The following is a 14,093-nucleotide window of genomic DNA, read 5'->3' on the forward strand; positions in this document are numbered from 1 at the left end:
TCCGCCAGCCACCCTGCTATCCGCTCCTCTCCGCCATCCACCCTGCTGTCCGCTCCCCTCCGCCAGCCACCCTGCTGTCCGGTCCTCTCCGCCAGCCACCCTGCTGTCCGGTCCTCTCCGCCAGCCACCCTGCTGTCCGCTGCTCTCCTCCAGCCACCATTCTATCCGCTCGTCTCCGCCAGCCACACTTCTATCCGCTCCTCTCCGCCAGCCACCCTGCCGTCCGCTCCTCTCCGCCAGCCACCCTGCCGTCCGCTCCTCTCCGCCAGCCACCCTGCTGTCCGGTCCTCTCCGCCAGCCACCCTGCTGTCCGCTCCTCTCCACCAGCCACCCTACTGTCCGCTGCTCTCCTCCAGCCACCATTCTATCCGCTCCTCTCCGCCAGCCACACTTCTATCCGCTCCTCTCCGCCAGCCACCCTGCCGTCCGCTCCTCTCCGCCAGCCACCCTGCCGTCCGCTCCTCTCCGCCAGCCACCCTGCCGTCCGCTCCTCTCCGCCAGCCACCCTGCCGTCCGCTCCTCTCCGCCAGCCACCCTGCCGTCCGCTCCTCTCCGCCAGCCACCCTGCTGTCCGCTCCTCTCCGCCAGCCACCCTGCTGTCCGCTCCCCTCCGCCAGCCACCCTGCTGTCCGGTCCTCTCCGCCAGCCACCCTGCTGTCCGCTCCTCTCCGCCAGCCACCCTGCTGTCCGCTCCTCTCCGCCAGCCACCCTGCTGTCCGCTCCTCTCCGCCAGCCAGCCTGCTATCCGCTCCTCTCTGCCAGCCAGCCTGCTATCCGCTCCTCTGTGTCACCCACTCTAGTATCCTCTCCTCTGTGTCACCCACCCTGCTATCCGCTCCTCTGCGTCAGCCATCCTGCTATCCGCTCCTCTCCGCCAGCCACCCTGCTATCCGCTCGTCTCCGCCAGCCACCCTGCTATTCGCTCGTCTCCGCCAGCCACCCTGCTATTCGCTCCTCTCCGCCAGCCACCCTTCTGTCCGCTCCTCTCCGCCAGCCACCCTTCTGTCCGCTCCTCTCCGCCAGCCACCCTGCTGTCCGCTCCTCTCCGCCAGCCACCCTGCTGTCCGCTCCTCTCCGCCAGCCACCCTGCTGTCCGCTCCCCTCCGCCAGCCACCCTGCTGTCCGCTCCCCTCCGCCAGCCACCCTGCTGTCCGCTCCCCTCCGCCAGCCACCCTGCTGTCCGCTCCCCTCCGCCAGCCACCCCGCTGTCCGCTCCCCTCCGCCAGCCACCCCGCTGTCCGCTCCCCTCCGCCAGCCACCCCTCTGTCCGCTCCTCTCCGCCAGCCACCCAGCTGTCCGCTCCTCTCCGCCAGCCACCCCGCTGTCCGCTCCTCTCCGCCAGCCACCCCGCTGTCCGCTCCTCTCCGCCAGCCACCCCGCTGTCCGCTCCTCTCCGCCAGCCACCCCGCTGTCCGCTCCTCTCCGCCAGCCACCCCGCTGTCCGCTCCTCTCCGCCAGCCACCCCGCTGTGCGCTCCTCTCCCCCAGCCACCCCGCTGTCCGCTCCTCTCCCCCAGCCACCCCGCTGTCCGCTCCTCTCCGCCAGCCACCCCGCTGTCCGCTCCTCTCCGCCAGCCACCCCGCTGTCCGCTCCTCTCCGCCAGCCACCCTGCTATGCGCTCCTCTCCGCCAGCCACCCTGCTATCCGCTCCTCTCCGCCAGCCACCCTGCTGTCCGCTCCTCTCCCCCAGCCACCACGCTGTCCGCTCCTCTCCCCCAGCCACCCCGCTGTCCGCTCCTCTCCGCCAGCCACCCCGCTATCCGCTCCTCTCCGCCAGCCACCCTGCTATCCGCTCCTCTCCGCCAGCCACCCTGCTATCCGCTCCTCTCTGCCAGCCACCCTGCTATCCGCTCCTCTGCGTCAGCCACCCTGCTATCCGCTCCTCTGCGTCAGCCACCCTGCTATCTGCACCTCTCCCCCAGCCACCCTGGTATCCGCTCCTCTCCGCCAGCCACCCTGCTATCTGCACCTCTCCGCCAGCCACCCTGCTATGCGCTCCTCTCCGCCAGCCACCCTGCTATCCACTCCTCTGTGTCACCCACTCTGGTATCCGCTCCTGTCCGCCAGCCCCCCTGCTATCCGCTGCTCTGCGTCAGCCCCCCTGCTATCCGCTGCTCTGCGTCAGCCCCCCTGCTATCCGCTCCTCTCCGCCAGCAACCATGCTATCCGCTCCTCTCCGCCAGCAACCATGCTATCTGCTCCTCTGCGCCAGCCCCCCTGCTATCCGCTGCTCTGCGTCAGCCCCCTTGCTATCCGCTCCTCTCCGCCAGCCACCCTGCTGTCCGCTCCTCTCCGCCAGCCACCCTGCTGTCCGCTCCTCTCCGCCAGCCACCCTGCTGTCCGCTCCTCTCCGCCAGCCACCCTGCTGTCCGCTCCTCTCCGCCAGCCACCCTGCTGTCCGCTCCTCTCCGCCAGCCACCCTGCTGTCCGCTCCTCTCCGCCAGCCACCCTGCTGTCCGCTCCTCTCCGCCAGCCACCCTGCTGTCCGCTCCTCTCCGCCAGCCACCCTGCTGTCCGCTCCTCTCCGCCAGCCACCCTGCTGTCCGCTCCTCTCCGCCAGCCACCCTGCTGTCCGCTCCTCTCCGCCAGCCACCCTGCTGTCCGCTCCTCTCCGCCAGCCACCCTGCTGTCCGCTCCTCTCCGCCAGCCACCCTGCTGTCCGCTCCTCTGTGTCAGCCACCCTGCTATCCGCTCCTGTCCGCCAGCCACCCTGCTATCCGCTCCTGTCCGCCAGCCACCCTGCTATCCGCTCCTGTCCGCCAGCCACCCTGCTATCCGCTCCTGTCCGCCAGCCACCCTGCTATCCGCTCCTGTCCGCCAGCCACCCTGCTATCCGCTCCTGTCCGCCAGCCACCCTGCTATCCGCTCCTGTCCGCCAGCCACCCTGCTATCCGCTCCTGTCCGCCAGCCACCCTGCTATCCGCTCCTCTGCGTCAGCCACCCTGCTATCCGCACCTCTCCGCCAGCCACCCTGCTATCCGCACCTCTCCGCCAGCCACCCTGCTATCTGCACCTCTCCGCCAGCCACCCTGCTATGCGCTCCTCTCCGCCAGCCACCGTGCTATCCACTCCTCTGTGTCACCCACTCTGGTATCCGCTCCTGTCCGCCAGCCCCCCTGCTATCCGCTGCTCTGCGTCAGCCCCCCTGCTATCCGCTCCTCTCCGCCAGCAACCATGCTATCTGCTCCTCTGCGCCAGCCGCCCTGCTATCTGCTGCTCTGCGTCAGCCCCCCTGCTATCCGCTCCTCTCTGGCAGCCACCCTGCTATCCGCTCCTCTCCGACCGCCACCCTGCTGTCCGCTCCTCTCAGTCAGCCACCCCGCTGTCCGCTCCTCTCAGTCAGCCACCCCGCTGTCCGCTCCTCTCCGCCAGCCACCCCGCTGTCCGCTCCTCTCCGCCAGCCACCCCGCTGTCCGCTCCTCTCCGCCAGCCACCCCGCTGTCCGCTCCTCTCCGCCAGCCACCCCGCTGTCCGCTCCTCTCCGCCAGCCACCCCGCTGTCCGCTCCTCTCCGCCAGCCACCCTGCTGTCCGCTCCTCTCCGCCAGCCACCCTGCTGTCCGCTCCTCTCCGCCAGCCACCCTGCTGTCCGCTCCTCTCCGCCAGCCACCCTGCTGTCCGCTCCTCTCCGCCAGCCACCCTGCTGTCCGCTCCTCTCCTCCAGGCCAGTCCACCAGCACGGGCTCCTCGGGACCAGGGCTTGGTGGCAGGTCCGGCAGCTCCTTGGGGAAGTCCGGCCAGGCGGGCTCGGGCGGCTCCTCCGGGTAACAGCAGGGGCGGGGAGGCTCCGGCAGCTCCTCCTTGTAGCGGGCGCCGTGAAGCTCCGGCCAGTCCGGACAGCTGCCTCGGGCCCTGGAGGGTTCCCAGTCAGGAGCTCCCGCCGGCACGTCTGCTCCCGGCAGCGGCTGGGCCCTGACTGAGCGCTGGCGGCCGGCTTTTCTACTTCCTGTCCCGCCCCTTGACTTCCGAGGGGCGGGGACTGGTGGTGGTGGCTCCGCCCACTTGGGTGCCTGCGAGGGCGCTCCCTCTGCTGGGCAGGAGGGGAGCCACACCCACTCACTACACTCTCCCTGCCCCTCCCCTCTGCCAGGCAAGTCAGTCTGCCCCGGGGGTGGGGGCTGCAGGGCAAGGCTGGGTGCCCGGCCCCTCCCTCGCCACTGATTGCTCCAGCTGCCCCTTCCAGGCTCCCCCCCTCCCTCCTGCATTAGGAGCCGCTCACTGTCCTGCATTCCCGGGGGCGTTTCCTCCCCAGTAGCTACAGCCACTGCTAACAGGGGGGGGGAGCCTGGGGGCGCTGGGGCAGCAGCTCTGCGCCGCGCAGACACTCGGGGCAGAGCAGGAGCCATTGCTGCAGAGTCACTTTCCAGCCTGGCCCCAGCACTTGTTGAACTGGAGCGAGACTCTAGGCCAGGGGTCAGCAACCTACGGCACATGAGCCAATTTTTGATGGCCCCTTGCCGCCACTCTGGGATTCCCGCTGCTGGCCCCTGCCGCAGCCCCACTCAGCACCCGCTGCTGGCCTGGGGGAAGGAACCTCAGGCTGGCAGGGGGCTGAGACCCCAGCTGGCAGGAGCCGGCGGCTGAAACCCCAGAGCGGGGGCGAGCTGAGCCCATCTCTGCCAGAACGGTTGAGAGACGCAGAAGTGAAATGGCAGAAAACATTAAGGAAAAGCAGACGACTGCATTGAAAGACACAGCAGTGTTTAGTGTGGCAGTTGATGAGAGCGTGGATATAAACGACGTTCCACGTTTGGCAGTTGTGCTTCCGATGAAATCCAAGAGGAACTTTGTTGCCTAAAAGCCCTGTGTGGCACAACAAAGGGGGAAGATATACTGGAAAGTTTTGAAAGAACGAGGAGTTGACATCAGAAAAATATTCTGTGTGACAACAGATGGTGCTCCTGCCATGGTCGGAAAACAGAAGGGATTTGTAAAGTTACTTGAAGATCAAATTGGCCGTCGGACAGTCAAATTTCACTGTATCATCCATCAAGAAAACCTGTGTGCTAAAATTTCTAATTCAGAACTTAATAATGTGACGAATACAGTGGTGCGAATTGTGAATTTCTTGTTGCTCAATCTGCTTTGACTCACAGACAATTTCAAGCACTGCTAGAAGAGATGGACAGTGCTTATAATGAGATCCCATGTCACAGCAACATTCGGTGGCTAAGTCGTGGCAAGGTTTTGGTGGGCTGTGTAAACTGTTTTGATGCAATCAAGGCCTTTTTGTCAGAAAAAGAACAAAACTACCCCGAACTGGATGACAAATGGCTGTGTAATCTCATGTTTCTAACTGATATCACCGCTCACCTAAACGAAGCCAACCTCTGTCTCCAGGGTGCAGGGCAAACAATTCTGGATCTTTATGAAGCCTGGAAAGCATTTGTTGTGAAACTAGCAGTTTTTTCCAAGGATATTCAAACTTCTACTTTCCGCTACTTCCAACTCATAAAAGAGCTATTGACACGTTGCACTGTCAGTGTCAATGTGATTGGAAAGTACATGCAAGAATTGGAATCAGAATTTTCTGACCGATTTCAAGCGATTTGGCCCAATGCTTTCTTTTCTAATTAAATCTGAAAGCGACTTGGATTTGTCTGTATTTCAGTGGATGGGTGCTGAAGATTTCAAAATGCAGCTCATTCAGTTAAAAAGCTCAGAATTGTGGACATCAAAGTTTGTGGATCTGGGGAGTGCACTTGAAGCTACCGAGAGAGATCATGGGGCCTCTATTCTGACCTGCTGGACGTCACTGCCTGTGAAATTTAACTGTTTGAAGAAAATTGCGTTTGCGATGCTTTCAGCATTTGGATCCACGTACCTGTGTGAACAGGTATTTTCACACATGAAATCTGTCCTCTGTCCCCCTCAGAGCCGGTTAACAAGTGATCACTCAGAAGCCTGTGCGCAGCTTCAAGTATCCAAATCCGTGCCAGACATTGGAAAACTCAGCAAGGAAAAGCAAGGGCAAGGGTCACACTAAACTAATAAGAGCTGCATTTTAATTTAATTTTAAATAAAGCTTCTGAAACATTTTGAAAACTTTGTTCACTTTACATATAACAGTAGTTTGGTTCTATATTACAGACTTACAGAGAGACCTTCTAAAACGTTAACATGTATTACCGGCACGCGAAGCCTTGAATTCGAGTGTCGCCATGAAGACTCAGCACACCACTGCTGAGAGGCTGCCGACCCCTGTCCTAGGCAGTGAGGCAGCTCCTGGCAGCTGGGGTGAAACTCACCCACCCCAGCTACGGAGTAAAAGAACTAAGACCTGGATCCACAAAGGAACCTCACAGCACCAAACTTTTAGGCAGCTAAAAGTCACTAGAATCCACAAAGCCATTGGTGGGGAAAATGTTTCTCAGGAGCAGATTAAAGTAGAGGGTCAGGTTAAAGCCCTAACTGAGGAAGGAGAGGGTAAATTTGTAATGGGTAATGAATTGTTGGCTAGTGCAGCTTGTAGAAGTAAACCTGAAATGGGTAACTGTGATTTGCTAAAAGTAGCTCAGTGTAGTGAAAAGAGCAGCAGCTTATCTGTTGGGAGAGGCAATGTGCCTGGTAGGGAAAGTTTGGAGGAGCCTAGGCAGCCTTGTGAGCTGATGGCTTTGTCTAATCAGCAGTTTGGGAAGGGAGGGATAGTGGAAAATGAGTGTCCATATCCCTTACCTGTTTCCTGTGTGGAGAAATGTGACAGTGGAGGGAATGTGCCTGTGTCTGTCAGGGGTATTGACTTGCCTATGAAGGAAGCTACCCCAGTCTCCAAGCAGTTGTCTGTGAACAGCCCTGTGTGCTGGGACAAGGGAAGTGAAATCCCAAGTTGTGTGTCTGGTAAAGGAGAATGTGTCTCCGGCTCTTCTGTGTCTGTGGAGCAGACAGAAGGTGCCTGTCAGCCTGTGATGGTTGAGGGTGATTCAGTTGTCTCGGAGTTGGTTGTAAATACAGCTAAAGCCCAGGAAGGGAATAGTCCTGAGTTTGTGTCGGCTGGGGAGAATGGCACTGTGACTAGGTTGCATCCAGTTAGTGTCATAGCAAGGTCCCAAAGACCAGACAATTCTGGTGCTTGTAGTTTGCCAGTTGCTAATGTGTGGTTGGAAAAGGGTGCAGCAACTCTGTCTGATCAGGGAGATACCCTAGCCAAGGCACAAGGAGAGCATGAAAGTAATTTAAGGGTGTTACTTACTGACAGTTTGACAACTTGTAGCAAGAAGGAAAAGATTCCTGAACTTGTTCATGGCCAAGGGAAGGAGACTGCTTCTGACCTGTTATCTAGAAAGTCTGTAGGTGTGCCTAAAAGGGGATTGTGTAGAAATCCGCCTGTGGGGCCTGAAGTGAGTCTAAGTGTAGGTAAGACCCAGAAAGCGGCTGTGGTTGCTCAGGGAAGTGTTCCTGTAAAGCAAGCCCTAGGTGGAGAGGGGAAGGGCAGAATTTCTGTGAGGGGTGAATTGCTGCTTAGAGAAGCTCCTAGGGAAAGGAATCCTCATGGTAGCCTGTGCAAGCAGTTTACTGCAACTGAAGGGTGTAAAAGTGATTTAATCAGGGAAGTTTCAGTTCCTAACAGCCAGAAATTTTCTGTTGTGAATGGATCCACTGACTTTCCTTTTGAAAGATCCAGTGTGGGCAGCTTTGAAAAGGTCTCAGGTGGAGTAGAAGCTGTTAAGGAAGTTGAGCAGCCCTATAACCACCTGGCTGTGTGTAGCCAGCTTGTTGGGGAGACAATGCTGTTGGGACAGGAATGTCTCCATGCTGAATCGGTAAGTGAGCAGTCTGTGCTTCAGGATCTGAGGACAGATTCAGTTACTGGTTTTTCAAAGCAGAACAGTTTTATGGCTAAATGCTTGAGGAGGCAGGGGAGAGCAAGCCAGCTCTCACCCTCAGACTCTTGGGATTTGTGTGGTATCTCTGTTAGACAAAGTCCAGCCGTGGAATCCATAGCAGCTAAGAAGTTAAAAGCTAGTGTCTGTGTTGATGCGAATTACTTGGCTGGCAGGGAGAAGAAAGACTTGCTAATAGCTGTTAGCACAGAGGGCCCACCCCATCAGCCAGTGAATTCTGTTAAGCAAGAGAAGTCAGGGTTTAATCCTGCAGGACAAGAAGGAAAGAGAAGACTGAATTTTGCAAAGGGAAGCCACAGGTTAACCCTAAAAGGCCCAAACTCCAATGGTATTGAGCCAAGGGTGTGGCATGACAAACATGTTTGTAGATGGACACTTGCAATCAATTTGTTGTTATTGCTAATGCTAACTGTAACAATGTACAATGTGCCTAATCTTTTGGAAAATCCCTTGAACATGTTGAAAGGAATACATGAAAACACACTTTATGTTAAAGGGCCTTGCTATACTGATGTTTCACAGTTAATGCCTGTAAACAGTGTTGGAACTTTTCACAGGGGAAAATACATTCCAGACCTGATGTGCTGTATGAAAGGGGAAACTGAGGCACACTACCATATTACGTGCATGGCTAAATGCCAAAAGTCCTGTACTATGAACAACATCAATATCTACATTGGTTTAATGTTAATTGGGTTCAAAACATTGGCCAAAGCTGGTATGGATAAAGTAGCTGTTTTCTTTAGCTCTTGGCAAGATCACCTGAAACATACAGGAACCATGCTGCAAAAGCTAACCAAGTTATACCTTAAGTTTGTAAAGAGATCCATTCATGTTATTGAACAGGACTTTGATAAACCATTTCGGTTATACACTGGTACGGCCTCTAGCCCAACACTAGCTGTAGTGAGACAGACCCAAGGAAAGGGGGCTCTTGGGATGCAGTCTGCGATGTTTTGTCATCCCTTCCTGCATCAATTTTGCGTTGGGGGTGTGACGTTATTGATATAAATGGGGACCATATAGAACATGGGTTGCAACCAAGGTCCTGTAGTGGCACCAAATCCTAAGTAAAAGGGGTCATATAAGGTGTCTAAGACCAGGTTCTGGGTTGCTGATTATAATTATGCTGTCTATATGTCTGTATCATTTTTAGTTGAAGTTATGAATGTTGGCTCTATGCTGTCTGTATTTCAAGTTTGTGCTGTGCTTCTGGGGGAAGCCTCCCAGACAAGCTGGTGTTAGCTCTGCCTAGCCTGTTTGATGGCCCATTAAGGACCATTAAGGACACAATGGACCCATGGAGAGAAGGCAGACACGCCTTGTGACTCGGCAAAGTATGCAGGGACTGGCCCATGTGACTCCAGGCTCCATCTTGCTGTAAATTTCCACAGTGAAGACAAAGAGATTCTTACACCTGGAAAAGCCTATATAAGGCTGATGCTTCATCTCCATCTTGTCTTCAATCCTGCTTCTAACCTCTGGAAGGACTTTGCTACAAACTGAAGCTCTGCACGAAGGACTGTTGACCCATCCCAGCAGGGGATGTTCCAGAGACTTAATCTAAACCTGCAGTTTACTCCAGCATTGCTGCAAGCCTGAACTAAGAACTTTGCCATTACTGTATGTAATTGATTCCATTTAACCAATTCTACCTCTCTTCTCTACCTTTTTCCCTTTGTAAATAAACCTTTAGATTTTAGATTCTAAAGGATTGGCAACAGCGTGATTTGTGGGTAAGATCTGATGTGTATATTGACCTGGGTCTGAGGCTTGGTCCTTTGGGATTGAGAGAACCTTTTTCTTTTATTGGGGTGTTGGTTTTCATAACCATTTATCCCCAGGACGAGTGCACTGGTGGTGATACTGGGAGACTGGAGTGTCTAAGGAAATTGCTTGTGTGACTTGTGGTTAGCCAGTGGGGTGAGACCAAAGTCCTTTTTGTCTGGCTGATTTGGTTTGCCTTAGAGGTGGAAAAACCCCAGCCTAGGGCTGTGACTGCCCTGTTTAAGCAATTGGTCCTGATTTGGCACTCTCAGTTGGGTCCCGCCAGAATCGCTCCGTCACAAGGTGCTTAGGCCATTCAGTACAAAACAATCCACCAGAGCAGGAAGAGGTCACAGTGCTGCTGGCTCTCTTACAGCATTTAAAGTATTTGACCAGGATGTGGGAGACCAGGATTCAAATCCCCCTTTGCCACCCCCACTCTCCCCCCCACCCAAAAAAAAGATTTCTGAAGCTGCATAGCTCCATCTTTAGCACCACACAGGCAGTGGCCAGGGAGGGGCTCCTGCCAGTGCAGTTTTTCCCCCCATCTCCGGCCTTAGCTGGTTCCAGCCTGGCCCTGCCACGGGGGTGGGCCTGATATTGCCACCAGGGCCATCCCTAGTGGGGTGCGGCCCAGGTCCTATCCCAGCCCCCTTCCCCCAAGGTCCTGCCTCCTTCTGCCCGTGCCCCACCCCTGAGCGATGCCAGGAGTCCGCAGAGCAGGGCTGGTAGTGCTGCCGCTGTCCTGGGCTGCACCACCATGGTCCTGTGCTGGGGCCTGGAGCCGGCAGCAGCGTTGCCACACACCGTCCATGTGCAGAATGAATTTTGTAACGTGCACCAATATACAGGAGAGGTGTCACACCTCACCTCCATATTGGTGCGCACAACACAATTCCTTGTGGGGACATAACAAATTAGAGGAAACACTGCTCCTGACTTTCAACCTACCTGTCACATCTTGAATTTCATACATTGACTGATCAGAATAAAGTGCTCTCAAGTGAGCTACAGACCAACAGTGGTTCATAGTAATTATTCAGCAAGTATTTTAGAAAACTTAGAACATTAGAGGAAATCATGAACTGCCAAGAGACAATTAATGGAGAGAAGCAGCAAGATTAATCCCGTACATTGGATTGGTTGTGACTTCTTTGCCTGATCTGAAAAAAGACCAAAAGGACCTGAATCTCCTCGCTGTCGATAGCCCCCTGCTCGGCCAATCAGCACTGAGACTCTGAGGGGCGGGAGGCTGAGGGGTCTCACCAGATGTCCCAAAGGACGGCCCAGGTCACCATCAGAGGAGATCACTCTCAGATCCAGCCCCACCTCTTGGTGAGGACCTCTCGCAATGAGAGCAACCCCCTCCCCTGCCCGCACTCCACACACCCCTCCTTGGTAGAGGGAGGGAAGCTGGGGAAAGCAGGAAAAGAAGCAAGAGAAGAGGAGAAAGGAGGGAGGAAAGAGGAAAAGGGAAACCAAAAAGGACAAACCCCAATGTCCCCAGGGATTCCAACCATCAAATCCTAGGTAGGAAATCAAATTCTGCCACCTGAAGCCAGGGTTTCCTGGGCCTAGAATGCTGCCTGCGCCAGGTGGATCAGACTGAACAGGTTCCAAACCTCTCTCAGCCTCTTACCTTGTCAAAGGGAAGTTTGTTTTCGGCACAGTCAGTGGCAGGAAAGGAGAAAACTCCACAGAGGTTCCTCCTCATGCTCACAGCCGTGAATCCTAATTCTCTCTCAGCCCTCGAGGAGAGACCTCGCGAAGGAGACTTGCGGCAGCAAAGCCGGGGGGTCTCAGAGACAGGCCTGGCCCTGCACCTCTGTCCTGCCTGGCTGATGTCGGGGTGTCTCTGTGAGGTCACCCCCTCCCCACCACCTTTGCCCAATAGGCCGAGTTCCTGCAAAAGGCCTTTGTGATGTCATTGCCACACCCACCCCTCCCCTCAAAGCTGATGTCCTGCCCCTGGCCAGCCTCGTTGGGTGTTTGAGTTCTTTCCCCTGGATCACCGCACTCAATGACTGTTCAGTCTGTGGATGGAGCCGCTACACAATAAAACATCAGTTTTTCATAAATTAGTAGCCTTAAGGCCAGAAGGGACCATTAGAGCATCTAATCTGACTCCCTGCATATCCCAGCCCTTCTGTGTATCACAATAGCTTCTTTTTGACTAAAGCACCTCCTGAAAGGCCTCTAGTCTTCATTGGAAGACATCAAGAGATGCCGAATCCATCACTTCTCTTGGCAGCTTGTTCCAGTGATGAATCACCCTCCCTCTTATAAATCTCTGCCTTGTTCCAATGAGAATTTTTCTGATTTCTGCTTCCAGCCATCGGTTCTTGTTATGCCTTTCTTTGCAAGACTAAAGAGCCCTTTAACTACTTGGTGTTTTCTCTCGCGAAGGCACTTGCACACTGCAATCAGCTCACCTCTAAGCAGATTGAGCTTTTCAATGCCTCCTTATAAGACATCTTCTCCATCCCTCAAATATGGCTCTTTTCTGCACCCTCTCCAGTTTTTAAAACGTTATTTTTGAAATGTGGACACCAGAACGGGATGCAGTGTTCCAGTATCAGTCTCACTACAGCTGAATCACTTCCCTTTCCAGCCTCTGTTTATCTATCCATGGATGGTGTCACTGCCTCCCAGGACTTGTGCAGTCTCTCAGCCCCGTACAGTCCTTGGAAGGAACCCCCTTCAGTGTGACAGCCCTTCTTGGAGATTCACTCTCTCTCGAGGGTAAAGGCCCCTCTGCCTCCGTGAAAGGCACTTCTCTGAGACCTGAGCATGCCTGTCTGCCATGGGCCCCTCAAAAAGTCCCCTCCCTCTGGACCCTGGGGCCTCTACTCCCAGAGGAAGAATGCAACCCCGATCTCTAGACTGCAGTGATGCTCAGCCAGTGTAAGAGAGGGGTTTATTGAGCATCTGAACATAGCACAGGAAACTCTCAGGGCCTCAGGCCTAACCTCCCTCTGCACAGTCCAGCTAGGTCTCTCCTGCATCCATGTGGGCTCTGGCTGTTTTCTCTCCCCAGTCCAGACGCCCCCTCTTTCCAGCCAAGCATCCGATCTCATCTTCCCACAAGCCTCTGTCCTTTGTCTTCTGCCCCAGAGAAACTGGCTGCCTGGGTCTCCTCTCTCTCGTTAGCGCGAGGGGAGGGGGAGAGCTGAGATTTCAGGCTGTCGTGTTTATGGCTGGATTGCTGCGATTATTTGACAGAACCTGACAATTCAATGGCACAAACGGGGGAACGGGGCAGCGCTACAGCGTCAGGGAGCAAACTGGAGGAAATACAGGAAGGATTTCTAGCAAGGGCGCCGTGTAACTAACCAGAATGAAGAATATTCTCTGCCCCCCTCGTCTAACTCTGGGCCTGACTCTCTCCCGTGCTGAGGCCCCTTGCCCTGTCTCTGGCCGTGTCTAGGGGCTTCATGCCCCGGTAGAGCCCCGAAGGTAAAGGTGTGATGTAGCCTCAGCCCCAACAAGACTCAGGCCCATGTCACTTTCATCCTGGGTTTCAGATGAGTGACCCCTAGAAGTTGGGGGGCCACCGGTGCCCAGACCATGGCCCGGCCACAGAGGCCCCGCCCCTGCTCATCCTCTTCCCCCGAGGCCCCGCCCACTTGCTGTTCACTGCCCTCCGCCCCCTCCCCCAGCCCCCCTACCTGCCCCTCACTTCCCCCAAGACGCCACTCACCTGCTGCTTGCTCCTCCCCTAAGGGGGGCTGCCAGGGGGCCATGGGGCCAGGCACCCATCACTGTTTCCTGCCTTAGGTGAGCGGGGGGGGGAGGGTCCTTGGGGAAGGAGGCGCAGCAGGGGCAGGAAGAGGCAGAGAGAGGGAGGGGGCTCGGGGGAAAAGGCCCAGCGGGGGTGGGGCGCAGGCCTTGGGGGATGGGAGGAGGCAGAGCAGGGCATCGGGTTACGAGGCAGAGCGGAGCCGGGTGCAGGCGGAGCCCCCACTTCTCTGGAGCTTCGTTTCCAGCACTCGAAAGATGACAATGGGCCCACGGAGGGGTGACCCGCCCCACATCCCCAGTGTTCCCCCCCTGCATGGGCGGCCGTTTGGGGGAGGCTCAGCCGCCCCTGGCCTCTTAGACGGGCTGTGGCTAAAACACTGGCCTTGCTGTGAGCAGGATTTGAACCTGTGCAGGGAAACCCTCTTGGATTTCGAGTCCACCACCTTAGCCACTCGGCCATCACAGCTGTGAGCAAAGCAGGCCTCTAAGGCCAGAGAAACGCCCAGGCCTGACGTCATCTGAACTGCAGAATTCAAACAGCAAACCCGGCTCCCAAAGCACCAGGGGCAATTTGGGGCTCTCGTTCCTTCGCCGTGTGGTTAAGCACCAAACCAGCACCCTCCTGTGGGGTCTGTCATTGTTCCTCTCCACACTGTAACGATCGAGACAGGGAGAGGTGACCTGACCTGACCACGGTCAGACAGTGAGGTAGAATCCAGCTCTGCCCCCCACCAGCTCCCGGCTCT

At 56.2% G+C, this 14,093-nt stretch overlaps 1 non-coding gene across 1 annotated transcript; it reads right to left on the minus strand.

Moving 5' to 3' along the window:
- Positions 1-13,731: 13,731 nt before the first annotated feature.
- Positions 13,732-13,813, minus strand: TRNAS-CGA. Its single transcript has one exon. It is a non-coding gene; the product is annotated as a tRNA-Ser (tRNA).
- Between the last annotated feature and the right edge of the window lie 280 nt (positions 13,814-14,093).

The sequence above is a fragment of the Mauremys mutica genome, chromosome 21, assembly GCF_020497125.1.
Source record: "Mauremys mutica isolate MM-2020 ecotype Southern chromosome 21, ASM2049712v1, whole genome shotgun sequence".
Lineage (NCBI taxonomy): Eukaryota > Metazoa > Chordata > Testudines > Geoemydidae > Mauremys > Mauremys mutica.